Raw genomic sequence first — 26,870 nt, 5'->3', positions numbered from 1 at the left:
GGGATGAAAGGCAAGGGCCACCGTTTAGCCAGTGGGTATTTCCAGAGGTGAAAAAACACATTCCCCACTTGTATCTATAACCCCCAGATGCCCATTCCTGCCCAAATGCCCCCTCCCCTGTGTGGGGCTGAGCACCAGAAGGCACTCGCTGGGCCTGTTGCCACCACTGTTGCTTGCGAAAGGGGAGAGATTTGGTCACAGCTCGCCTGGTCCTCAACTTTGCTCTGCCCAACCGACCATCCGTTCCCCTCCTGACTTCATCCATAGAGCCCAGCTTGTCACACGGGGCTGCTCCGAGCCGTGTAGCAAGCTGGGGGGGGGGGAATTGCCAATGGGCATATCTCAGCTGATAACTTACACCTAGATCTTGTTTTTTCTGTGCTCAGTGCAGCAGAGCCGGGGCAATTGGTGTGGGCTTTCCTTTGGGATCATCTCACAGAATAAGGATACCAGTGGAATAATGCTTTGCTAGTAAGAGATGGGTAATGCTGAGCTCATTCTCTGGCTTATTGAAACATGTTTAATAATTTTTCTGCCATATCAACGCCTTTGCCAGTCTTTTGCACTGTTTTGTATATTGAATAACAAGTTGGGTTCTTTGTTTCCTTTATTTTAATAGCCATAGCTCTGAAGATAAGGAGAGTTAATGTAAGCAGTGTTCACTTCAATGTGAATATAACACAGCCTGTTCAAAAAATAAAGGATTGGGAAAGGCTGCCACGTGTTGTGCACCCACAACCAAGAAAAAGTAGGCTTTATTTTTAAAGGTTTCTCTCCTAAAAAGGATTGTTCCTTTGAAAACAATCAATTTGTTTTCAAAGTTTTTCTCCCCCTTTTTAAACAAAACCAAAAATTATTTTCAATCAAAAAATAAAAATTGCGAAGATTATTTCAACCGATAAATATGAACTTAAGCTCACGGGAATGATTGGAAGGTAATGCGCAACAGTAGAAAAGTGGGTTATGTGAACCCCCCAAAGAGATGGTAAAAACTTGAAAGAGTAGAAGGTTTAGAGGAATGCAGTGGGGGAAAAAAAAGCAGAACGTGTATAATTGTGGTGCTGGTGAAATACATCTTGCTATCTCCAGAAATAGTGTAGTGTTGTTTACTATAGAATTTGAGACCCTCTGTCACTCAAAGAGTGCCAACAGATTTCATAGGAGTTAGTTACAAAGAAAATTGCCTGGGAAGGAGTTGGATTGATCATAGAATATGCAAGAGTCCAAATTGCTGAAAAAAAAGAAAAAAAAAAAAAAGCCAAGTGGTAACTCCTAGTACTATGGAATGAAAAGAACACATAAAAGTATTTACACCCATTTCTGGAGCTTTGGGGATATTTGTTGAAATCTACCTACAATAACCACCTGTGTAAATCCTGCCCTGGCTTAACTCTGTGTAGCTCCTCTCCTGCTGAGCCAGTGCACACCAGCTGCGGAAGGGACCTTGTCTTCTAAAAACAGAATTTCTGCTAAGCAGGATATTAATTTTCAGGTATAGTTTTTAGAAAAGTTTTATCACAGAAAAGATAAAATTAAAGTGGACACTGGGGTCAACGCGGAATAGTTGGATCACGTCCCACCAAAAATAGGAATCGCGAGGGATTCTCCTGTTGATATTTTAAACTTTTGTTCATGGAAGCTTTAATCAATTAAAATGCATTATCTACCCTCTTAACTTTCTCAGAGAGGATTATCTGACATTTACTATTCACCAGTTTTGCTGAAAAGGTTAATAGTTCACAGGCTGAAGTTAGAAGTAAACAGAATTGATCATTCCTAATGCTTTGGCTGAAATGGAGGGGCTTTGTGTTGACAGGCTAGGAGATGTAATGAGCCTCTAGTACATTCTTAAGGCTTGTTTCATTTGCTCTGTGAATGGGGAAAGTAAAATTATAGTCTATAGGTGTTTTCCATGGTTCTTTCATAAGCAGGCCTCCTGACACCAATTAAAGAGATTATGTCATCAACTGAAAAGAAAGCTATAACCTTGTATGTTAATGCTGTGATTACTTAAGACAGGGTCACTGGACCCCATAGAACAGTGAATGACCTTGGTGAAATTAACTTCGGAGCTCAATTCCTAATTAACTGTTTTCAATGAAAGAATGTGTGATTTCAAGCTATTGGTCAAAATATTCACTTTTTTCTGTACAAGGACTTTGCCACCAGAAGTTAGTCTCCAGCAGCATAAAAAAACGGGAATAAGATTAGGAAATGGCAAACAGCATGTCCAGAACTTTATGAAAGCAGATATTGTGCCTTGGATATTTTGCCTGAAAAACCTTATTCTTTTGAGGCTTCTTTGCCCACAGTGCGAAAATTACAATCCTCAGGAGGAAACAACACATTTGAACACACATCCAGGACACATGAAATTGAAAAAAAAAATCGCACCAAAATACTAACACGTAGCTATGTACAAAATATAAGCATATATTTATAAAAATTATAAATTGACCATTTTTTTTTTAAATGGAATTGAAGCATATACAAAAACCTGGTCGGGGAAGCTGTGTTTTGTAACAGCGGAGGAATGCGCGAAGAAGACAGGGAAGCGTTTTTAAGCAGCTGTCTCCGTTCTCTCTCACAGGTAAGGGTAGTGATGCTCCAAAAGGAGGGTAGACTGCCAGAGTACCCCTTGCCTTCATCTGCCCCGTGTCAGGGACTGATCTCTCTTAGAGATGCACACACTCCGTCCTAGAGCTATAATACTGGTAGGGGCGGTGTAGTCCCCTTGACGCTGTTGCTCGGCACTGAACCTTTCTTGGATCGCTGATCAGCTACGCTAAAGTCACACTCGTACATGCTTCACTTTACCAGGGAGAAATACGCATCGGAAAACACTTTCAACACTAATAACCATCTGATCTGGCTGTAAAAGAAGTCAGTTTAACCTGTCAGTCTTTTTCTACTTTCTTAAATAACTCTTTTTAGGTGTGGTCCAAGTCATATTCGGACTGGGAGTGCAAGTCCTGAGGATGTTGCTAATCCAATACTCCAGCAAATAGCAGATTCCCCTTCAAAACTGTTACAAAGGTAATGGCAACTCGCTTTACGTGTGGAAAGGCTTCGGACCTCAGCTACCCGTATGAACAGGTTCCACTTCCACGGGGCTGAATTTACAGGGTCAGATGTTACGCCCGTGCCAGCTCTGCGTGTGGCAGAGGTTTCTCCCTCTGAAGGCCATGAGCAAGGCAAGCACGGCGGCTACCCGAGGTGTCACACCGTCCCCAACCCGGGACGAGCTGCGGGGCTCTGGGTCTGCTTCTGCTACCGAATCGTGAGATGGAGCCGACTCCTCTCTGTGGCCGCTGCGCTGGGATGAACACCGAAGTAGGTCAAGAAGGGGAAGCGGGAACGTCTCCCATCTGCTCACATCTAATTCGAGAAGAAGAAGCGATGAGATAAAACGTCCCAGAGAAAGCCCAGGGTACCTGGTGCTCAGAGACAGCGGAGGTATCTATGTGCCACGGGCAAAACCCCAAAGGGAGCCTGTAGCAAAGCCAAGGCGTGAGCCAGCTTCCTGAAACTCCATCTCTGTTCCCAAACCACAGCTGTGCCAACCATACAGCCCTTGCTGGTTGACCACCAGGCCAGCTGCTCCTCTCCTCACGTAGAACGAAAATCTGCCTGGGCTTGGACACAGACATTCACTGTTCATGGGAACACTCTGAAATATCAGAGCGCAAAAAAGTCTTTTCCCACGGTCACCAGGTTATAAAGCAGCGTGCTTAAATGGGGATCCAGCTCTAGGGGACAGCTAAAGAGACTGAAGGAGATGCACTGGAAATTAAACTGGTGTGATCTGGATATCGTTGCTGATACCTGCCTGGAGATATGGCATGTGGATGGGAAGGCATTAATTAAACATAAAGACCCGTGAAAGCTGTAATACAGATGACACAAAACATGCAATTCACTTCAAATCTGATGAAATGTGGGTGGCTGTCGTCTCCAAGAACCAAGAAAAAGAAATCTCATGTAGCTTTCTGGCCTTATTTTTATTGCAGGTCAAAAATATACCTCATAGACTGGGCATGAATGTGACCGAGCAAGGCCCGGGGTTGGATATCTCCAACCTCACAGCGAGTTCAGCTTCCCAGAGCACACTTCAGATAACCACCTTTCACACTCCGGCCCCTGGCTAATAAATGGCAGAGGAGCAGTTAGTAAATTTGCTGAAAGGTGCAATTAAAAGCAATAGGGACATTCTGCCAGCTGAAAGCAATGTATTCTTTACTGCTTGTTTGTGGAGGAGGGAAAAGAAAAGGAAAGGAAAAGATTTCTCCCTTCACTGTGGACCACCCATGAAACTTTTTGTCTCCTAATTCTGACACCAGAAAGAAAAGAGATACTTCTTGTTTACAGCGATGCCTTGAACTCTCACATGCATTTCTCCCCATACAGTATGGCTTTGGGAAGCTAATTGCATTAACGTGTTGTCCGAGTGAAAACAGGTGTTGAAACACCTGCATTTTCTGAAGCTGAATTTCATTAAGAATCTGCATTTTCGGAGGGTCAGAGCATGTGGTTTATACAGAGATGATATTTAAGGGGCTGGGGCTGCACAGAACCACTAAATTGGAAAGGTTAATAACTTGTGCTATGAAACCCTGCAAATTATTGACTACGAGAGCTAAACCCTGGACAGTGCCGAGCTCTCTGCAGGAATTCGGCGTGGCAGTGATTTTCAGAGAGTGGCAGCGGAGTCAGTTTGTGCGATTAACCTTTTGGCCCGCGCTTGAGCCTTTACGTGGACCCGATGACAGTGGACAGCCCTTTACAGGATGCAGCTCCTTAGATAAGGCCTCTGAGTCTTTTGCCACCATTTTCATTCAAAAGCCAGGTCAGGCTTTTAGTGAATAAATATTAGGGTTGCAACGAACATGACAGCAGCAACACTAAGGCTGGAAAGCCTGCTGGCATTGGGGATTTTCTAGGAACAGGGAGCAGCTTATGGGCTACAAGGGCTGAAGTGGAAGATCTGCTTACTCACATGAGTAAAGGCTACTAGCAGTAGGAAGGAAGATTAAGCTCTTAAGGAATGAAGTGCTAACGGGTCTGATGGTGAAGTGGCTCTGCAGTTGCTTATACAGTTGAGGATACAGCCTGTGACATAACACACTCAGCCATGCAAGCTTCATGTGCACATGTCCATGTCATAATACCAGCAACTTGCTAAGTGCACATAATCCCTCCCATCAGAGACACGAGAGTTACCTCCTTGTAAAAAGCATGTTAAAATCCTGAGAAGATACACTGCCTTGTGCTAACACTCATTTGTACTTTGAATCATATAAGGGGGGGATACAGCTGGGGTGAGATACCCTTACCTCAGCAAGAGCCCTCTCCACCACTTGTCCGTATTTGCTAGCGTACTAAAGGGTCAGAGCAGCAGGAAGAATTTTGAGAAACTCTATTTAATGCAGAAAGATGATTCCTGCTGTGGAGGCAGCAGAAGGGGGCAGAGCATCCACCTTCCAGGGACAAGTTCTGGTGCTGAGGGTGTGCAGAATAGAGACCTTAATGAGGCAAACCACTGAACAGAGCTGGGTGATAACTAAGATAACTTAGAGAGCTCATTCAAGCACAAGTGGAAATGGGCCTTTCCTCCTCACACAACCAGTCCAGGGTTGAGAACATTCAGAAAGTATTTAAGAACAACATTGCTACGAATGCACTGTGAGCTTTGTGAGGTCCAGCTATGAGTCCTTTTGAGTACTGTGACTATATTTCATGCAGTGCTTCAAATTAATAATTAATACCTAAACCTATTAGGTATTATTATTATTAGCCTCATTACTCACATCCAGCCTGATCATACTCTCATGGTCTATACATGAAGTGCTGCATGGTTTCATTCCAGCTCACTATAGCTTTCAAGCCCTATCAAACCTTTTGCTGAAACTTGCCAGCTGCTAGCAACTGGGCTTTTTTTTTTTTTTCCCCATCCCTCCTGGGTGCATTGAGTTGCCTATCTGGAATGCCACAGGATGCCTCTTGCCCTGGACACACAGGCTAGAAACTCATCACAAGGGAAATAATTTAATTACTAGTACCAAGCAAATTGTTTAGTTCAAATGCTTTATAGCACAGAAAAAGCAGTGGCAGGCTCTAAACGTCTTCCCCAGAAAGCAGATTTGCCTTGTAATGGTTTTGGAATAAAATCTTCCAAAGCGGAAACGAGAGATGAGCGGCAGAAATGACTGACAGCCGTTTCCTTCCTTCTGTTGTGGGCTATTTTCAGATATGACTGACAATGTCTTTCCTACTTCCTTCCTCTGAAGTCCACTTCTTTTCTAGCAAATACGCAGTTCCTTCCTCCTTTATCACTATTAGCAAGCGCACGGATGCTGGAGAGCAGCTACTTTCTGTGCGTACAAAGACGGCAGTGCGTTTGCACAACTATTTTTCACCAGAGCAACCTTCCCAAAGCAGCCTGAGCAAAAGGACCGGCTGCGCACCGCCCCGGAGACTCTGCTGGGGCAGAGCAGGCTCCAGCACGGTCAACTCTTCCCAGAAGATGCTCCAGCAGCAATTTCCACGTGTGCTAACGACAGTAAAACGTTGCTCTTACATAGCATTCTTCTCACCAGCAGATCTCAAAGCACTTTACAACGGCAGCACCTCTCTCTCCTTTTCAGAGGCACAAATGATCAGTCCCCGTGTCATTTAGGGGGTCATCATACAACCAAGAAGAGAGGAAAAGGCACTTGAGCTCCCCAGCCATGGCTCCGGCCCCTAGGCCACACTACTCCTTCTCCCCAGCAAGAACTAGGGAAGGTGGTAAAGCTACTTTTATGCTGTTTGCCGGTGGGAAGTCAAGCCTATATCATAGCAACCTTGCTATTCACATTGAGGATGCCTCTGATTTAAGTCCTTGTTTGACAGGTCTTCTCCTTCACCTTGCAAAGCCCAACCTAGAAAGGCAAGGCCTCGTGAAACCCTCGCAGGGTTTGCAGCTGCGGCACGGCTTGAGGAAAACCTTGCTGCAGCCCAGCTTGTTGAGACAACCTGCCCTCAGATCAGATGGGACGCTACGTCTTCCTGAGGCGACAGCCTGGTGCCAAGGAGCCTCAAATCCACCAGCTCTGGCTCAGAGCTGGCGTCTGGCGGGGCGATGAAGATGGGGCCACGCTGCAGATGGCAAGAGCTGGAGCAGTCGGGTGGAACTTCTCTTGGCCTTTCCCTAATCTGTCGGTGTTTGAGCACAAAGTCTCAGGCTTTCGTTCCTTTTTACAGATACATTCACGCTGTGATTATTCCAGGGTTTTTTTCTGCTTCCATCCCCTGGGGACTGGCGATTCAGGCACGGACAAGCCATCTTCTGCCAGCAGTTACCTGCTGCTCTTTGTCACCTTGCTCCAACACTACACCATGAGCGACCTGCTCCTCTCAGCCTCGCTCTGTGCTCTTTCCATCAGCTGTGAGTTTTTTCCTGACAAAAGGAACTGGAGCCCTCTTGTGTTGAGTTTTGAAGCTTGCAACAATCCTTTTAGAAATCCCTTTAGGTTAAGAGACCCAGCTTCACCGGGATGCTGCTGCGGACGAGCTGCTATTAATAGGAACCCGTCTGCTCTGCTCGGCTTTGCTTTAGTAGCAACATTACACACAGTGACACTCCAAAAGAGATTTCAGCTTCAAAAGCCACAGACTTAATTATAAAAAGATAAATGAAAAAAAAATCTTATGATGTAAAACCAGCCTGCTCTAATCTCAGCCACTGAAAAAGGTGGCTTTTTTAATCACTGGAGTTTAATTAGTAGGGTACAGTATATGCCAACTATGTTAGGAGGCGTATATTAGAAAGAGCAATGATGACTATAGGATTTGCAATTGCATTTGACTTTCAAAGCTGCATGGAATAAGTCAATCTCTGTTCACATCTACTACAGAGCTGTGCAAAATGACTGATTTCCACTGAGGGGAAACTTGGAGTGAGTTTCCCTAAACTTGAGATCTTTCAGTATGTGGCTATGGTAGAACAACACACACACTTTGGAAGAGGCAGCATCTTAATTGCTAAGAATTCCTGGGATTATTTGAAACTGATGTAGATTTGATGTTATTTTTCATTAATTTTATTCATAAATTATGCTTTTCTGACTCTTTTAGTGATATCAGCTTGACAGTGAAAGCTGATGTTGAAACCACCTTCAATACAAGTATCAGTATTTTATTTTGAGAAACTATTATTTATGCAACCACAATCATGATACTTTTTCAAAGTTGGGGAAAACCTAAGATTACATTTGCCTTGGGGTTTTGTGTGCGGAGATATTTTTATTTGTTGTAATACCCTTCTGATAAAAGTTGCTATAAAACAAGCTATTCAAAGCTATTTAAAATTGTTTCTATTGCAGACTCATTTAAGACATCCTAAAAAAATTGTTACCTGTGCTCCTAAGTCCTGTATACAGGATTCCAACAGTCTCTAGACAGGGGTCTTAATTCTATATTGTGCATTTTAAGGCCATTTTATTAGAAGCTATTAGTCCTATTTTATTATTATTTTTATTCTTGTTGTTCTTCTTGTTTCTGTTGTTATTTGCTGCAAATTGCAATGGTATTGTAGAGACTTGCGAGATGACAAGGTCCTTGCCCTGTAACTCTCAAGCCCAGTGACACGTGCTCTATGGAATAACTTCACATATTACATGGCCTTGTAGAGACACACTCCCTATGAAAGTCAGCCTTAAAAGGTCCCACGAAGGAAGCAGTTTCTAAAAGGGGTTTTGAAGGCGGGGAAGAAGAGAGCTCACGTTATTAGCATGAGCTGAGCCCCCTCTGCCACCAGTGCAACACTTGGAAGACTGAGACCCAAGACTTTCCCAGAGGATATACTCACTAGCAAAGAAGTAGATGCAGATGTTGTGCCTTTCACTGCTTTCGTTGCACGCTGCCATCTCCCCTGTCTCCAAATCCAATCCAAGACCATGTGTTTCCCTGTGTGAAAGAGAGAACCCGAGCCGTGGACCAAGATTCTGTGCAGCGACTAGAGCTTTCCAAGCACCTAGCTTGTAAGATAGTACAGGGACGTGGCTTTTTATGAACTGCCGAGACATTCTCTCAAAATTCAGGCCTTTTAAAGAAGCTTCCAGTTGTTCTCTTGAAAAAAAAAAAAAAAAGTATTAATAAAAATGCCCCAAAGCATTAATCACTTTAAAAATCTCTCTACATCTGGTTGGCAATGTAGATATATTCAGTACAGATGAAGGTCATGCTTGATCTTTCTCCATTTTGCTTCCTGGTTCTCACCATATGTCAAAGATCACGATTATAACCTGACACAGAAGTCTCTTCAGCAAGTGATGCATTTCCTCTGCTTGTGGTTAAACACAACACCTACAGACAGAATGATATTTTGTGGTTCAAAACTACAGTAACAATAACTGGAAGAGATAATTTAGAGGTGTTTCAGCTTTTACTGTCTGGATTGCAGAATGCATCACGGATTGAACAACAGCATGCAGTTGCTGACTTTCACCACAGGACAGCTGAAATGGAAATAATTGATGCCGATAGTACCTTTCACTGAGAGAGAGTTCCTAATACCTCATGCAAACAGCAGCTGTGTGTCTGAGAGACACAGCGGTCTAACGAAGCAAAGAAGGAAGACTCTGACAGAAGACATTATGGTAATGTACTGTAATGGGGCTTGCTGATTTGAATAAAGTAGCATGTTAAACACTCCACAGTCTCTTTACTGTGTTCCATGGCCCTATTTACAACTCTATATTTAAGATGTTTGCACTCAATACAATTTGAGACAAGCTAACACGCCCAGATTACAGTATTTTTCCATTTATTTTATTTTTAAAAATTTAAAAAGGATACATAGAAACTTTGTCCCTTGGTGGAAACCTGACAGCTACGAACAAGCTTTGCAGCGGCATTCCCACCATTTGCCTCTTGGATGCATCTTTTGAAATGAAACCTTTGTCCCACGTCCAAGGTCAGCACAAAGTCACCTGTCACTTGTAGAAACACTACTGGTCTCGGAAAATAGCTAACACTTGTTTTTGTAGTCATTAGAGCAATAAACGTGCTTTATTACCCATTCATAATGAGAAAAAAAGCAAACATTAATAAACTTACCTATTAATAGCTGCAGAGCACCATAACCCATGTTGTATGCATGGTATTGTGCCTCACCCCAGGCCCTGGTTGAGCACACGTGTTCCTCCCAACTGAGTCAAGCACATGCTGTAATAAGAACAGATGATGGATGCGATGATAATGTATACCATTAAATGATCACAGTCTACTACTCCCTTGACCTCTGCAGCACTCTGTTCTTCAGCCATCTTTTGCAATCCAGCCTCTCCTTCTACATCCAGATTAGAATGTCCACTGTTCCTTCTGCTGCTGCACACCCTCTCCCAGAATATCTCCCTCTGCCACCTTCACCTTCTCAAACACGGTCGGCTTCATCACCCGTACGGAGTAGCTGATGGGCCAGTAGCTGGACAGGCTGGGTGCCATCGACCGCTGCCACGTGGGAAGCCCCCTGAGCCTCTGGTCTTGGCCAAGGGAAGAATTAGACCCTAAGGGTCCGATCCTCTTCCCATTCCCTCCATCCATTGAGATCGCAGCTTGCATTTATAAAAGGAGTCACGGTTTCTTTAAGCTACACATTTTGTTTGTAGTTTTAATTAAATCTGATGTTTAACTTGAAATGCAAACCTTTGTTTTCTTCAAAGTTCCTTGACATAATTTTTCTTAAAATTAAGGAAACTTAAAATGAAAAATTCTCACAGAAATTTAAATGTTTAATTTCATTAATGGCAAAATGGCTTTTTATGAAGAGCTTAATTAAATCTACGCAATTCACAACTTTCTGAAATAGCTGAACCAGTGATTATTTGTTTATTTAGTTGATATATTTGTCTTGGCTGAGAGATTTTGCAGCTAAATCTTTCTCCCTGTTTTACCTAGGGACTCTGCTGATCTCTGGGGCTCAGAGCTGTGTGTCCTGTGGGTTGTTCTTAAAGCATCTCCTGTATTGTCTCCCTGCTCCTCAGACACTGTTTTGCCTGTGAAGGTGGCATCTGGTCCTTAATTATTTGACTTTGTTTTGCCTGGTACTCTCCATTTAACACATGAGGAGCTCAAGAGTGCCGCTACTGATGGAATGTTTCTGCATACATAATTAACAACTTCCCTATAGGTTCGGCGATTACCTAAAATCCTCCGGTGGAGGCGTGGATTTGGTTGGTCCACAAGAACTTGACGGTTGAGGGTTGTCTCTGGTGCCTGTAAATTGGGAATTCTTGGCTTAACAAGATGGTGCTGAAGAACAGGGTGCTGAAACCTACCGACCACGGCAAACTAAGAGGAGCTTTGCGTGCAATTTTCCCGCCCCCTTTGAGGGGCGAAGATAATCGCGAGCCGACGCCATCCCTCCCAGCGTACCACGCCACGTGATACGACACTGAAGAGGAAGGCCATGCAGCCAAGCGTTGGGCAGGACCGTCAGGACCACACGGGAACCTGCGGTGTGGCAGTCCCCGGCTGCTCATAGCTTTTCTGCCGCGCAAGGAGCCCTCTGCAATGTGCATCGTGGAAAAGGACGGCCAACAGCATCTGGCGGGGGGGGGTGGGAGGCAGCCTTGAAGTCATGGAGAGCTGTGACACTGCACCGCAATGTCATGAGCTGCTACTGCTCGTAGGGCCGGGGAGAATACATGAGAATTGACAGTGAGGTCAGGGAGATAATATGAAGGAGCTAAAGCGGCTGGAAACCTGGAGAGAAAATGACAAGTTCTTTTGCACTTTTTGAAGCTGAACCTTATTTACTTCTGGGGACAGATGATCTGAAGAACTGATGTAAATTAGTGGGTAAGTTAGAAATTCCTGGAAACTAAGAAAAACATGTGGGTAAAGAGTAGCAGAGGAAAAAGAGGCGAGGATAATTTTGGATCTAAAATCCGTCCTGCTAAAATTTTTCATTTTATTTAAGGAAATATGCAGAAGATAACTCACTGTTAAAAAAAAACAAAACAAAACAAACAACAATACCAAAGGTATTCATGTGTGACTAGACCTGAAGTGTAATTTTCTCAATGACATGATGGTCACCCTGTTGGGGTTCTTTTAGCATATATAGGGGAGGAGGGGGACAGCAGTCAGCCAGTAGCTCCCCTGACAAGGCAAATCTTTCATCTTGCATAAACCTAACGTAATTCCCTTCTTCCCACAGGAACTGTGCTGTGGACACTGAATTCCTGGTTCACAACACCCTGTGAGCAGGTGTTAGAGGGCAGAAAGCGCTCAGCACAGGTTAGGTTCAACAGAGAGACAATTTGCCGAGTGTCCCAAGTTTAAGTGCATCATGTTTTAAGAAGTTCTACAAATGCAGGAATGCAAACTGGCCGACAAACTTTTGTGAAATGGACCACGAGTCATGATTAATTTATCAAGCTGTTCTAAATACATCAACTAAAATAATGGAAATATAAACAAAAGTTACATAATTCCTCCTTGCCTGTGCTTGGGCCCTGCTTGTGATGGCGGATATATAAACTGAACTAGAGCGTATAAAAAGATTTCCAAGAAAAAGCCTTTGTTTAATGTTTCCTATGCATCAGATATTCCACTTGCCTCCCAGATGCATATATTCCAAATCATGCTTTTGCTGTCCACAGAAAATTCCTCCATCTATTTATACTTTCAAATCTGTGATCTTATACATTAATAAATAGTAATGAAGTCCTGAAGTAAATACCAACGTTACGGTTTCACTGGAGATCTTGCTGACATTTATAAATATCTGCAGCTTTCATGGTTCAGGACACTGGCAGAGCTCACAGATTCTGTTAAATTTTATCATGGAATTGTACGTATGGTCTCTCTTTTGAAAGTATAATGCATGGGGTTTATGGAATATTTCTGTTAGGCAGGACTGCGTGTGTTTGCTTGCTTTATGAAAAGCCATGTTTCTGCGTGGGTGTATCTTAGCTGACCTACTAAACCCACCATTTTTCATCTCAGCTGACACCGAACACCACACATAGTCTGGACTTTACCAAGCTGTGGAAATGTTCCTAACTTGTGATTACTCGCTAGTCTGAATTAGTCATCCATTTATATCTCTGTCCATTTATACGCTAGGAGATAATCCAACAAGACTAATGGCCATTTCACTTCTCGTGTATGCCTTTGTCTATCAACAGGATTACAGGACTTGATTCCCCATGGAGGAAAGTTTAGCTCAGTGACCCAAGAAATACTTTCCAATTGAACGCTGTCTTTGCCCTGCTCCAAAAGGTGAGAGAGGAATTTCACAACACAGCCTGGAACTGAACCTGGCATGGGACAATCCTGGGGCAGGGATTTTGCTGCTGGGATAAGGCCAAGTTGAAGAGCTGAAGAGCATCAGTAGCAATTAGTTTGAGTCCGGCTTCTCCCAGAAATGTTTAAGTGACCAAGAGCAAAGGACTTGGGATAGAACTTCATTTCAGCCTCAGATTCAGGGGTGGTACAGTGATCTCTGAGCCAGTTTCTAGCTGAAACCTCCTGATCATGAAATACTGCCTAACTGTGCAAAAAGACAAATGCCATAACGTACATTCCTTCAATAGACAGAGTCCTAAGTATCTAGTATCTCACATTTATACAAAAGATGGGGAAGTAGAAGGGAATTCTCCACTCCAGAGAACTATGTCAAAATATAGCTTTGCTTCTTGTACAACAGGGAAGACCACTGCTGCCTCTTGGTCTCCCAAAGGTCCTCCCATCCAAGCAGGAATCAAATCGCTCCAGTCCCTGATGTCTGCTAGGACTGGTAGGAATTTGGTAACTTCCAGGTAAAATAATGGTTAAAGTTCCCTTTTTACATAGTTAAACTTTCACACTCCAAGGGAGTCCCATGCTTAGTCATCCCTCATCTAACATTGGAATTGATGGAGGCCATGGGACAGTCAGAATGAGGGGAACTGTGTGCAGAAGACCTCATGCAGATACAGATGCTCCCAGTAACTCTGCACTGCCTACCTGGGATGATGAAAGGAACTTCTGTCACTTGCTAGATGAATTCTGCCAGCACTTCTGAAGCCCTAACACTACTAGCATTTAAAGGAACTTATAAACATTATGTATTATCTCTTTCGGAAACTTTTTATAGCTGAACCTCTGGGAACAGCCACCTTACTCCCCTGTTCGGTCACTAGACACATGAGAGCTGTGATTGCCACTGCTACTGCTGAGGATGAGACCTTGAAGAGAATGGCCAAGGCAAGTAGGATGGACTATTATTGATCTCAGAAGCAGGTGGGATTTTGCTTGCAGGCTACATGATGGCAGCTCTGAGCACACCGTGTAAAACCAGTTTTTAAGAGAATGCATGAAAGACCTTTAGACTATCTTCTCTCCAGATTTCCGGAGATGTATTTATACTGGCCTAAAATAAATGTAACATAGAGGAAGGGGGAACGGCTTGCTGCATATGCCACAATACAGATCAAGTCAAGCGAAAAAGCCAGTGTTGGTGGCACATGAAAAATTAGCTCCCTGAAGCAAAGTAGGCAACGACTTATTTATGCTGGCTGGAAAAACTGCTTGTTCTATACACTTGTTCTTCTCCTACCTATAGCTCTTCCCAAGTAAGGCTGACTAGCCTGGTCATTTTGCCTGTCAGATCTTTTTATTAGATATAATAATGTCTGTAGATGCTGCCTAATGCAACATGTGTGAGTTAAAGCACTTGGCAGTGAATCATGGGTTAAGACATGTAACTCCATCCCCAATTATCCTCATTCTGATAAAGGGAGGAAAAGCAGTGATGAAATAATTGTGTACTTAAATGAAGGTTGTAAGGTCATGTTCTGATCCATATTTAGCAGTGTTAAATTGCAAAATAGCACAACGATGTCTGCTTACATTCAACAGAAAACTGGAGAAAAGTGTTTGCCCTAATGTCCAACCTCAGAGACCTGAGAAGGGTTGTACAGAAGAAGAGAAACAACTCAGTTCTTGTATCTGTACCAATGCCAGGAGCTGGCCTGGCAGTGAATTGAGACTGAGATTAAAACACTAGAACTGCTTTCAGCACACACAGTGAGTCTGGTAGGACCCCGGCCACTGCCTCTGCTTTGCCTTCTCCGTGGCTGAAGACTTTGTCCAACATGTAGACACGTGCATGACCCCCACCGAATGCTTCATGGCATCGCAGAGTGCAAAGACCCCATTCGAGACCCAAGGGCTGTGCAGAGGCAGGTGCGCTCCTTGCTGGGAAGACCAACTGGTTGGTTTGAAACCTGCAGAAAAGAACCGTAGGGTAACGGGAGCAGGAGGGAAGGGCGAGTGCAGTTGGATGTGCAATCTCTGTGTCCCATTAAGGGAAAGCTAGCTGAATATTGCTAAAAATCACAGCTGGAAAAATGAATTTTAAACATCTTTGTGTGAACTCACCTCATTAGCGCACTGTTTGCCTTATTGGTTGGAACGTCTCACTACTAACCAAATCATTTCTTGAGCTATTTTCTTGCTAACATGTATAATTACTCCCAGTTCAGATAAGCCCAAAGGTAACAAAAACCCATCCTTTCCACATTTTTTTTATTTTGATTCTCCAAAGATGAGGTCTTCTAAAGGTCATATCTTGACAGAATTTCTTTTTTACCCCCCTGTTGTGCTAAAATAGATCAGTATTATTGACCTTGACAACAATGCCTGAAAGGTTTAGTGACAATCTATTCTGTATCAATGAGCACATAAAACTGCTTTTATGGGCTGGGGCACTCTCCGTGCATTTGATAGCAGGCAGATCGGCTTTTCTTGACAAGGCATCGAGTAAAAAGATTTAATGTATCCATCTCAATGTGAATTGGATCGTACCCTCCTGACATGAGATCCCCAGCCCCAGGGAGAACCGTGCTCAGCGCTGTGTTGCTGCATTAGTCATTTGTAATGGCTACACGAAGAAACAGAGCATGACAAGAGCTAAATAATGTTGTGAGTGTGGAAATGTCCAGGCTTCCCCAGCCTCGCTGCTTTCCCAGACTTTTTAAACATGAAAAGCAATAGAATGCTTTTAAAGGGGGCTTATTTTGCTTTTGAAACTAGTCTTTTTTGAAGCAGGCTTTGTAAAGGTAGATGTTGCACGATGAATAAGGCAGCCGCGGGTCCCGTTAAGGATCTGACAAGAACTCTGCGTTGGCTCTTTCAAGTGGCTTCAGATTTGGGGTGGTAAAGCAGCTGATCCACTAACGTTTAACTGCTCTCCTGTTGCTGACTCCGGTTTCGAAGGCGCCAGTCCTCAGCCTGTTGTATACTCTAACACCTGCTCTGGGGCAATAGGTCCCTCTTAATTGAATTTTTCTTTTCTTCCAAATTCTTTTCTTCACTGATGCCCACTCCAAAATAATCAACAAAAATAGAGTTTAATCTCTGTATTTGGTGAAATTATGGCCCAAATGAAGGCAATGCAAATGTGCCAGTGGTGTGAGTGGGGGCAGGATTTCACTTGTTTAGTTAGAAACAGGTTTTGCCAGAATCCTGACTCTTTCCCCTTGAGTTACAGTGATTACTGGGGGAGAGGGGAAGGGGGAAGGGAGAGGGAAAAACTATGATAGACATACACATAAATAAAAAATCACACAGTGGGGAAATGTACAATGACTATTGTTATTCTGGTGTTTTATATTAAAATTTGAAAAACAAGGCACATGAAGAAAAGAAGACAAGGTGGAAATTAAGAGCTTTGTTTCAGAATTTACATTTCTCTGGTTTAAGAGGTTATAAATAATCCTTCCTAATGGGCTGAGTTACCTCTCATCATTAGTCTTATCTCCACAATGCCTGTTCTATCATGTTGTTCATTTCAGGGTCGAAAAATTCACCTGGAAGAGCAGCAACACACAGCAGATTTCCCCGAACCCAAGCAGGGAAACTTGTTAACCAGCCCTTTCACTACTCCACTACTGGGAAGTCAACCAAAGCTTTGTGTATTTGGCTTCAGGGGGTCCTCCCCTCTATTACCGTGTCTAGAAGTGGCATGGAAGCATCATGGCAACTCTCCGTGATCTCTTCTGGAAATGCAGGATTGTTGTCCGAGGATCAACAGCTTCTGTATCACTACAAAGGCAACTGGTATAATTGAAAACATTTGGAGAGGAAAGGTGTAACTCACTGTGGCACAACCCTCAGGACCGGAGAAACACTGAGTACAGGTACACCATTCTTCCCACCTATGTGGGGGCAAGGGATGGAACTGGGATGAATGTTTGCCTGGGTTGCACACACGTTACTGAGCATCAGGGTTTATGCAGAGACCCCTTAAAATCCCATCCTCCTTTCCTTTTCAAAAGAAAGGGTACAGCATTAATCTCCCAAGAAAGGACGTTCCTGTATTTCATATTTGACCCATATAAGCACGTTTGATTTCTGCAGTGGCAGAAGGCACAGAGAATTGCCAAAAAAGAGCTTTGATCGTGGTAAGCTCAGCTGCGTTACACATCTCTGTGCATGTCAAGGACCACCACCACCGCTTACAACATCAGTTGAGTGCAGCACAGTTACTGCAGGTCTAAGAAATCCAGCTCAAATGGCTGGTAAAGCAAAGTCACTGGCATTCAGATTCCTGCTTCAATCATTTAAAGGGCAGTTTGCAGATCAAAGGGGTCTTGGAAAAAACAAAGACACAGGTTATTTGAAATACAATCTTAGTTGGAATAAGCCACCGTGGGGTTCCTTTCCAAAGGCAGCCCCTACCTCCAGGTGTTGCTCTGGGAATGGGAACAAAAGGGGGAGGTAGTGGAGGATGAACAAACCCCCGCAAAAGTCAAGGAAAGAATGAGGAGGAAAAGACAAAAGATTAATCGTTCCATCACCGGCAGACTCCTGAGCAGGTCATTTGTTCTTCCCGCATGAAAAATCCTTCCATTGCCATCCAAAACAATCACCTGGCATTTAGCTTGCCTTCAGCCCTTTTCCCCCATTTCAAGCACGTAATTATTTACACCAGGTGCATTGCTTCAACCCATCTCTTATGACGTCCCCATTCACAAGTAAAGGATTGTAATTTGCCAGCCTTCACTGAAGTTTCTTTGTACAAGTCTCCTACCCTGGGTGTAACGTTACATTGACAAGCGGCACGGCACAATGGAAAGGGAAATAGAATTTACCCGGTGAACAAAGGGCATTAGCGCTCCCTGCCTCTAACCCCAGGTGACTGTACAGAGCTGACCGCAGGGTCTCTGGTGACAGAAGGCTTGGGTCATATAAAAACCGTGAGCGTGGCAGCAGTGCTGGCAGACAGCTACACCTGCGGCAGCCCACGGCTGCACGCAACCACGCTGCTTTGTGCCGTCACTTCGGGTAAATGCTGCCGGTCCTATTTAAAGTTTAAATTAATGAAAGATTTTAGCTGGCAGGGTCCTCGGTGCTGATGGAGGGTATTCAACTCAAGCAGCGTTCACCCCCTCCCTTCCCAGCTGCTGGCAGGAGATTGCCCCATCGCTGCTTGATTCACACTGCGTGGTCTGGCCTTTTGTGCACGGAGTTGCCCTGAACTCTGCTGATGGCTGCATTCAGGATCAGGTGCGGTAATAGAAATGCTGTGAAAACTCAGGTCTCGTGGCACCCGTGACGCTGCCTCTTTGTTTCACTGAAGCTCCCAGAATTTGCCTGTTGCACCCACACGGGGCAGGACCTGTCCCTCTGTGCGCGGCCAGGAACCCTCCCTGGCCAGGGCTGATCCGTGACAGATGCCCCTGGGCTCTGCTGTACAACAAATAAACAGCGACAACAATAATGAGGGAAAAGTGAGAAGTGGGATTATTTTGGTTTGCAGCTCCTGTCCTTTGATTTGGTTTGATGTAGCAAGTCCAGGCATGGATGAACCCAGGGATGAAGGGAGTCTGAGTGCTCCCCACTTCGCCCTGGCTATGTAGCACACATGCCACTGCATGCAAGGCTGCTTGCAAGCACAATCCCTTTTCACCCATCTAAATCAAAGGTGTCTCCCATCTTTCCCTCCCAGAAAAATCCCAAGGTCACGGACCACACACAGATGCAAATTATAATACTGAGACAATGACGCCAGATAAACACTGTCTCTCTCGTCACTTCTCATTGCTTCTTCTCCCTGAAAAGCGTGTGCAATAAGCTAAACAAGTCCTGGGTGCTAGACAGGAGAAATTCCTGCTTGTTCAACTTCAGCCTACATCCCCCAGCCTCTGTGGTCTCATCCAGACTTAGAGTGGAGGCAGTGGGAGCCCCGGTCTCTTCTTTTCAGAAGCAATTCTGGTTCCCAATGAATATGTGGCATACTCTGGCCATGCCTTCTTGTGATCCTGCCCAAATTCGCTCTTTTAAAAACGGCAGTCCACTGCTCCTAGTCTGGCCTCCAACCAGGACGCCGGAGAAAGGTGCACCGGGGAAGGGTCACCACACCGTGACTCACTCGTCGTGCCTGGAAAAGTGGTGTACCCCAGGGGTTGATGGAGGGGCCGATACTGTTTAACCTCTTCATTACTGACCTGGGTGAGAGGAAAGAGTGCTCCCTCAGCAGGTTTGAACATGGTATAAAATTTGGAGGAGTGGTTGATACACCAGAGGGCTGTGCTGCCGTTCAGAGGGACCTTGACAGGACGGAGAAGCAGGTCAACAGCAATCTTATGAAGTTCAACAACTGGGAATGCAAAATCCTGCGGAGGGGAGAAAAAAAACCCGCATGCACCAGCACAGGCTGGGGACCGACTGGCTGGAAAGCAGCCTTGCACAGAAGTACCTGCGGGTCCTGCTGGACACCAGGTTGCCCATGGGCCAGGCATGTGCCCTCATGGCACAGAAGCCCAACAGCCTCCTGGGCTGCCTTAGGCAGAGCGTTGCCAGCAGGTCAAGGGTAGTGCCACCCACGAAAGGCCGGTAGAGTACGGGGAAATCTGTCTCGGACAGGTAGGCTCGCTGGGAGCTTTGTGGCGGTGGTGGCCCTGCCTCAGCAGAGAGCTCTCGGCTCTGCTGCCATACACGCTGCGCAGACGCTTGAAGCTTTCCAGTCCCACCACAAAACCTCAGCCCGGCTGACAGCTGCACGGCCATTAAACCAGAGGTTACAGGCAGCGCTGTAGGAAAGATACCCAGCAGGGGAAGGAAGGGTTGGGTGTGCTTCTGCACATATAAAACCCCATTTTTTATAATTTTTCCATTTCTTTCACTTTCTAATCTCTTGCCAGATGCACAAAGAAAATTCAGGGGAAGGCAGCAGTACAGAAGTCGCTTCCTCTGAACATCCCCAAAGCAGCAGCTTACAACAGACTTGGAGAACAGCATGCTGCTGGCTGCACTGGCAGGCAGCTTTGCCGAAATCAGCACAACCTTCTGCTAAGGCCCCTTCTGCTATCTGACTTACCCTTGCTAGAGCACTGCTCCTTCTGACACGAGCGTGCCCGTTGCTTGCTGTGAAACACGCTACCGAGGCACCTTTCTGCTCTTCCTGCAGATGCTTCTGACTCATGCTGATCTACCAAAGATTAGGGAATCCAGCTTTTGAAGTGCTCCAAGACATGTGCTTTGAAAGAAAGTAATTAATTGAAGCAACATTGGTCCAAGCCCTATCAAGGCAGAAATCAGACAGAGGCAGGAGGAATGTCCTTGAGCCTTTTTTTCGTGGCTTCCTCTGACCCGCAGGCTGGAGGAAGAAGTGGGCAGATGTTTCAAATGGAGACATTACATCACTGGGTTTTTATATCCTCCATCTGTATGAACTGTAAGACATAAGCGGGGCCAAGCATAAGTATTCCTAAAGAAATTAAGGCATGAGCAAGGCACTTGCACAGCCCCAGGGTGTAGCTTGCAATATGGGAGAAATTTGGCTGCCCCCTGGGCCAAATGAAGATCTGTCCCTCCTTCCTATCACTTCTACCTTCTCCCTATAAACCTGCAGTTGCCTGTAGAGCTCCCAGGACATCTGGCCATGCCCAGGACCATCTGTGCCCTCATTGAAATTGGTGTTAGTGAGTTAAAACCAGGAACACTGGAAAATAATTTTCTCGAGGGACACTTCTCTTCTAGGGCATTTGAAATAACAGCCTCAGCCTTGCTGTTTGATGCAGTAGGTATTTCTCCCATGGACAAGTTATTTTAAATTGGAGAGGAATAGCATAAAAAAGTAATAAAACCTGCCTACCTCCAAACTGGACTTGATCCCAAGCACTGCAGAAAATGGGCCCACCAGTGGGATGAGGATCCTATTCAACAAGCAAGCCCTCACCAGGCTTTCGCTTGCCTGTTTCCCCAGGTCACCCCACAACTACCCTTAGAGGTTTTCCTCAGTTGCTGAAAAGAAGAGCACAGAAATGGGTAAGAGGTTGCATTGCAGCATTTTTGGAGTTTTCAGGTTCACTTGGGTCCCAGACATGACAACAGCACGTCTGTGTGTCCCACCCCACCACCTCTCACTGCCTGACTCTCCCAGAAGAGGAAGCGCTGTTTTACAGCTGAAGAGCAGAATTAGAGACATCCTCCTCCTGGAAAGGCTTTGACATCCCTAGGTGAAAGCTTTTGCTCAGTAAGAAGCACTGCAGACCGCAGGCGTAGGTTTACTATATTGCAACATCCTGATTTTTGAAGCACACTGCAAATGCAAGTTTTTTAATCAGAGACTACAGATTTAGCCTGTAGATAAATAGGAGACCACCAGCTTTTGATTTTCTACTAACTTTTTATTAATTCTACTTGATTTTCTATTATCTTGTTATTAATTCTATTTGATTTTCTATTAACTTTCTCTTAATTTTTCTATTTTGATTTTCTATTCCATTTCCTCTGCTATTTTTTCATCATTCTGCATTATAATTAGTTGAGATGAACAGACAGTTCTGGCCTCTTCCCATTCACTACATGGTATTGTTTTGTTTTTCATTAACTTCTTTCTCTCTCTGCTGCTTTTTGTTCTGGAAAGCATACCCTGCCTGCAAAGAGAAAGAGAAGGTGGGTGCAGCATTTTGACCCCCAAATTTTTGTCCAAATTTCTACTGCTGAGATGTCTGGACCTTGACTTCATACCGGCCGCATTTTCTACTGCTCAGTTCTGCAGCAGCCAGACTTAGTGGCAACAGCCCAGATCCAGCATTCACCACTAACCAGGAGAAAGAGGCCATCCTATTCTAGGACATCTCCCTGAGAACAGGCAGACAATTATTTGAAGCACAGGAGGAAAGGGGGTGAGAAAACTTCAGTAGTGACAGCCTATTTTACAAGCATCTACAAGTCTCATTTACAAAAAGGAGATTACTGCAGGAAAATTCAGTGTTCACAGCTGGCTGGAAAAATCCCTCAAATATAGTTTCCTTTGACTCTCCCTTCTGCAACAGTTGGGACTCGGTCTGAAATTCAAATTAACTTTCATACCCAGCCTACAATTCCATTTTGTGCCCCAAAGCAAAATTTCCTGCATAATTGTGTGTATTTAGGTCAGTTCTCCATTGTTCGCTTCTGCAAAGAAAATAGCTGATTTGCTAGTGGAGAAAATTCCTAATACAGTTTTCAAAAGCACTTTTGCAATTAGAGATTGTGCTCCTAAATGAGACTGGAACGTAGGCATGTATTTGCTTGGGTAATGTCTTGAGACTTTTTATGTCTGTTTTTGACAGCAGGGTGACTCCGTTTAAACACAGACCATTTTTGACATTTATACAGGAATAAGCTGGTTTGCCAAACTATATTTTAACTTCTATCAAATATTAACCATAAGTACGTGGTATGTGCAAATATTAATCTAACTAATTAACATTTAATCTAGAGAAATAACACTTACCATCTTTTCCTGTTAAAAGGTTCTTTTCACTGCAGATTTTCCCTACGCGTAATTTGTATGAATTTCTTTTGTTTCTAAATTTCTCCTGTGAGAAGTACTCCGTTAGTATCTTCTGTTTATGTTTGACTGTAAAGCACCAGCCACATGCATGGACAGATCCGTATAAACATTTTAACTCATGCGGGTATCAAACTAAAACAAAATATTCTGAGCTGAATGTAATGACTAAGAAAGCTCTCTTGAATGCTCAGTTAATTGGCTTAGACCAGGGATCTACGCAAAGCGATGCCTTTATCTCTATATCTTGCAACGAAGCAAGGAGCACGACTCAAAATGTGTATTTTCTCTACATCTTAGAGACCCATGGTCTGATTTTGTGGCTTCATAAATACTTTTGTGAACGTGCTGACAGAACAGGTCTGAACAGTTTGAACACATCATGCAAAGGCCCCATCAGGGCTGTAATTCAGGGCAATGACACCAAAGGTCAGGTGGTGGAAAGCCCAAAACTGATGCTATATGTAGATTTCTAGGCATTAATTAAAAAATCAAATCAAATCTCTACCACCCAACCCCCCCAGACACTTGCGAGGGACAACAAAGCGTGGCAGATCTACCTCAGGATGCTGGGAGAGAGGGGAAAAAAGAATCAGGTCAAAGCACACAATATACAAATCCTTGGGATGCCGTAGGGCACAGTATGCAACGACCTCAGACTGTTTTGAAAATCGATTACAGAAGGCCTTCAGCTGAATGGAGTCAATGACCCTATCTATGCATGGCAAAAGGAAAACAGCTACATCTTCTCTGAGCTAATATGCACGAGGGTTCCTGGCCCAAGAACGTGGTGGCTACCAAAAGGAGACCTATGGAAACAGCTCCTCCCAGCTGTTCTTCTTCAGACCAGGAGAGGAAAACATTGGCTTTCTTTTCATAAAGATTTCATTTCCATGAGATCAGAATAGATGAACCCCAGCTTTCCTCCTCCCCTTCGAAAAAAACATCACCAGCTGTGCTAAGGGTCACGATGTAATAGACAAAGAACGTGTGTAATTCAGGAACTGCAACTGCCTAATGAAATATATGTCAAAAGAGACAGCTGGCCTGAAGGCTTGGGCTGCCCACTGTCTTTGTCTTAAGGTTTTCTCTAGCTAGAAGTACAGGAGAATTAGGACTGGTGAAATGGGGTGAGTTTTATCTGGTATATCCAATTGCCAATGTCTCCTTTTTTGCACTTAAGCTTGCACCCTTCAGGATTTGTAACTGCTGTCCAGTTAAAGCTGTTCTGCTTAGCCAGCGTAAGCCATAACCAACACGCGAGAATGAAGGGTTTTGCTGCCGGTGAGCAGAGCATTCAAACACAGGAGAGAACCATTGAGTGTGATTTGGGTAGCAAAGAAGGGGCAACATTAAGACTCGTGATGCTCCAACAGACGTAGAAAAATGAGTCTTATTGTGTTACTACTTGGGAAAGACTCTGCTTCTGATAGCTGTTTCCATCATCCTCATTACTGCAGGAGAACTAGTGAAGTTCTTCATTCGGTGACATGCATTGAGTCTGCACTCTCCATCAGCACTTAAAGTGCAAAAGATATTTATGCTAACCGTATAAAAATACTTTTAAACTGATAAAGATGAAAGAATTGTATCAGAAAAAGCGTGGCCAGCAGGACTAGGGAAGTGATCATCCCCCCCCCCCCGACTCGGCACTGGTGAGACTTCACCTCAAATAGTGTGTTCAGTTTTGGGCCCCTCGCTACAGGAAAGACATTGAGGTGTTGGAGGGTGTCCAAAGAGCAGCGAAGCTGGTGAAGGGGCTAGAGAGGATGGTGAAGGCTCTTATGAGGAGCAGCTGAGGGAACTGGGACTGTTTAGTCTGAGGAAAAGGAGGTTGAGGAGCAGAGACCTTATCGCTCTCGACAACTACCTGAAAGGAGGTTGTGGCGAGTTGGGTGTTGGTTTCTTTTCCCAAGTACCAAGTGATATGACAAGAGGAAATGGCCTCAAGTTGTGCCAGGAGAGGTTTAGATTGGATATTAGGAAAAATTTCTTCACTGAAAGGGTTGTCAAGCATTGGAACAGGCTGCCCAGGAAAGTGGTTGAGTCACCATCCCTGGAGGTATTTAAAAAATGTGTAGACATGGTGCTCAGGGACATGGTTTAGTGATGGAGTTGGCAGGTTCACGGTTGAACTTGATGACCTTAAGGGTCTTTTCCAACCTCAACGATTCTATGATTCTATGAATTGGGAATAAGGTTGGAGACCACTACTTCTAAAAAAGTTGTAAATTGGAGCACAGGGATTACATCGCTTAAAAACATAGACTCTTCAAACATGGAGAACATGATACACCAGCACCAGTTCACTAGACTAAACACATTTTCCAAGCAATGGTGCAAAAACCTTTTGAAGTCAAGCAATACTGAAGTAAAAAAAAAAAAAAAAGGGTCAAAAGTAGCTCCATTAATTTTCTTTGCCTTAGCTAATGTAGACCGTACAATTGTGTCTTCCTTTGTTTCTCTTTCTTCTTTCAGAAAACCCCATAGCAACAGTAGAGGAAATGAATTGTGGGTTCAGTGCCACAAAAACATACGAACGGACTTACTTGTAAGCACGCGAGCAGCTCACTGCCTTCAGCTGGGACTGAATGTTCAGCATATGCTGCAGGGCTCTGCCAATGCGGGACCTACCAAGTGGAATGGACTAAATGTCTACGTGCGGTCAGATAAGCTGAGACAAGGTATTCACACTACAGCATGAATTAGCTGCCTGGAGAGATGGTAGAAAGAATTTAGCTTTTTAGCAGTGCACCGAAAAGCCTCAAACCCTATTAGACCAGGTGGTGTAGAAAGAAAGTGCACGCTATTCCTAATAGGAGAAAATGTAGAAAATGCACACAGAAGGTGCAAGAGGGACTATAACAACACCTAGAGGATTTGCAGACTTTTACAGAATAGTCTGGCAGCTTCAGGCCAAAAAGAGATGCTTAAGGAAGAAAAATCAAAAGGATCGGGCGTATGCGAGAGATGGCAGAAGGAATGCACTTCACTGCATGCAAAGCAAGAACCAACCACAGAACAAGACCCAACTGATTTGTGTACATAGAAAATACAGAAATTAGGCTAAAGGTTACAGTCTACCTAGAAACAAGGTGATAAGGTGAGTACAGCCCCTTATCAAATTTTAATATGAAAGCTTTGCCTTAGCTATCAGATAATAAAAGCTAGGCTGTGGCCTGGAGCAGCTTTCTTCTAGCATTGAACTCATACCCATGCCAAGGTTTTCAGATGCCGGTCAATTGAGACTCTCACCCTCAGCTTAACATCTGAAACTGAGGCAAGGTTTAGCCTATTAGGATGGCCACCTATTAATGCTTCCTAACAGAACAATAAAGTTTTCATATTGAAACTCCTCTAAGTTTTAAGAGAGTAAAAGCATTAAGCTAATATATTTCTGCAAGTAAGTATTTACATTATTTCAATTCATGCTGTACATTTCATTGCTAATATTTTCAGTAAAAGCCTTCTAAAATCAGCCTTCTATTTTTTTCGTTGGTTCCCCTCCCCTGCCCAGAAACTGATTCCTGATATCCTGCCAGTCTCCAGTTCATTACTGGGAGTCCACAACAACCAACTGGAGGGTGACTTCACTTACTTTCCTATTCCGATTGTATATAGTCTTCTAAGATACCTCAAGGTAAGCATTAAAATCCCCCGGATAAACAAAACATTGCAACAACAGCAAAAAAAGGCCAAAACCACTCTGAAGTGTACACTTCAGGATACTTATAATATGAAGTAAAACATATTAGGATTAAGACTGGTTTAGGTTGATTGTATCACAGACTCCCACTACATACATGCCACGGGTGAGCACTACAAAAGCAATAAATGACTCTTCTAAAGGAATACTTCAAAAGGCTTCTGGCCTTTTGGAAAAAGTAATTTGGGTAAGTAGGAAATGCAATAATAAAAAAAAAGCACAGCTACAAAAGACCTGGAGGCTAGCTATGTCCAAATATCCTATTTCTACTGTCTAGATCTTAGCCTAGGGACTCCACAGGTTATTTTAAAAGCAGACCAGAAAAGCTTGTTTCCTTAAATGCCTCTT

The sequence above is a fragment of the Aquila chrysaetos genome, chromosome 2 (assembly GCF_900496995.4).
Source record: "Aquila chrysaetos chrysaetos chromosome 2, bAquChr1.4, whole genome shotgun sequence".
NCBI classification, from domain to species: Eukaryota; Metazoa; Chordata; class Aves; order Accipitriformes; family Accipitridae; genus Aquila; species Aquila chrysaetos.
This window is presented reverse-complemented; position numbering follows the sequence as displayed.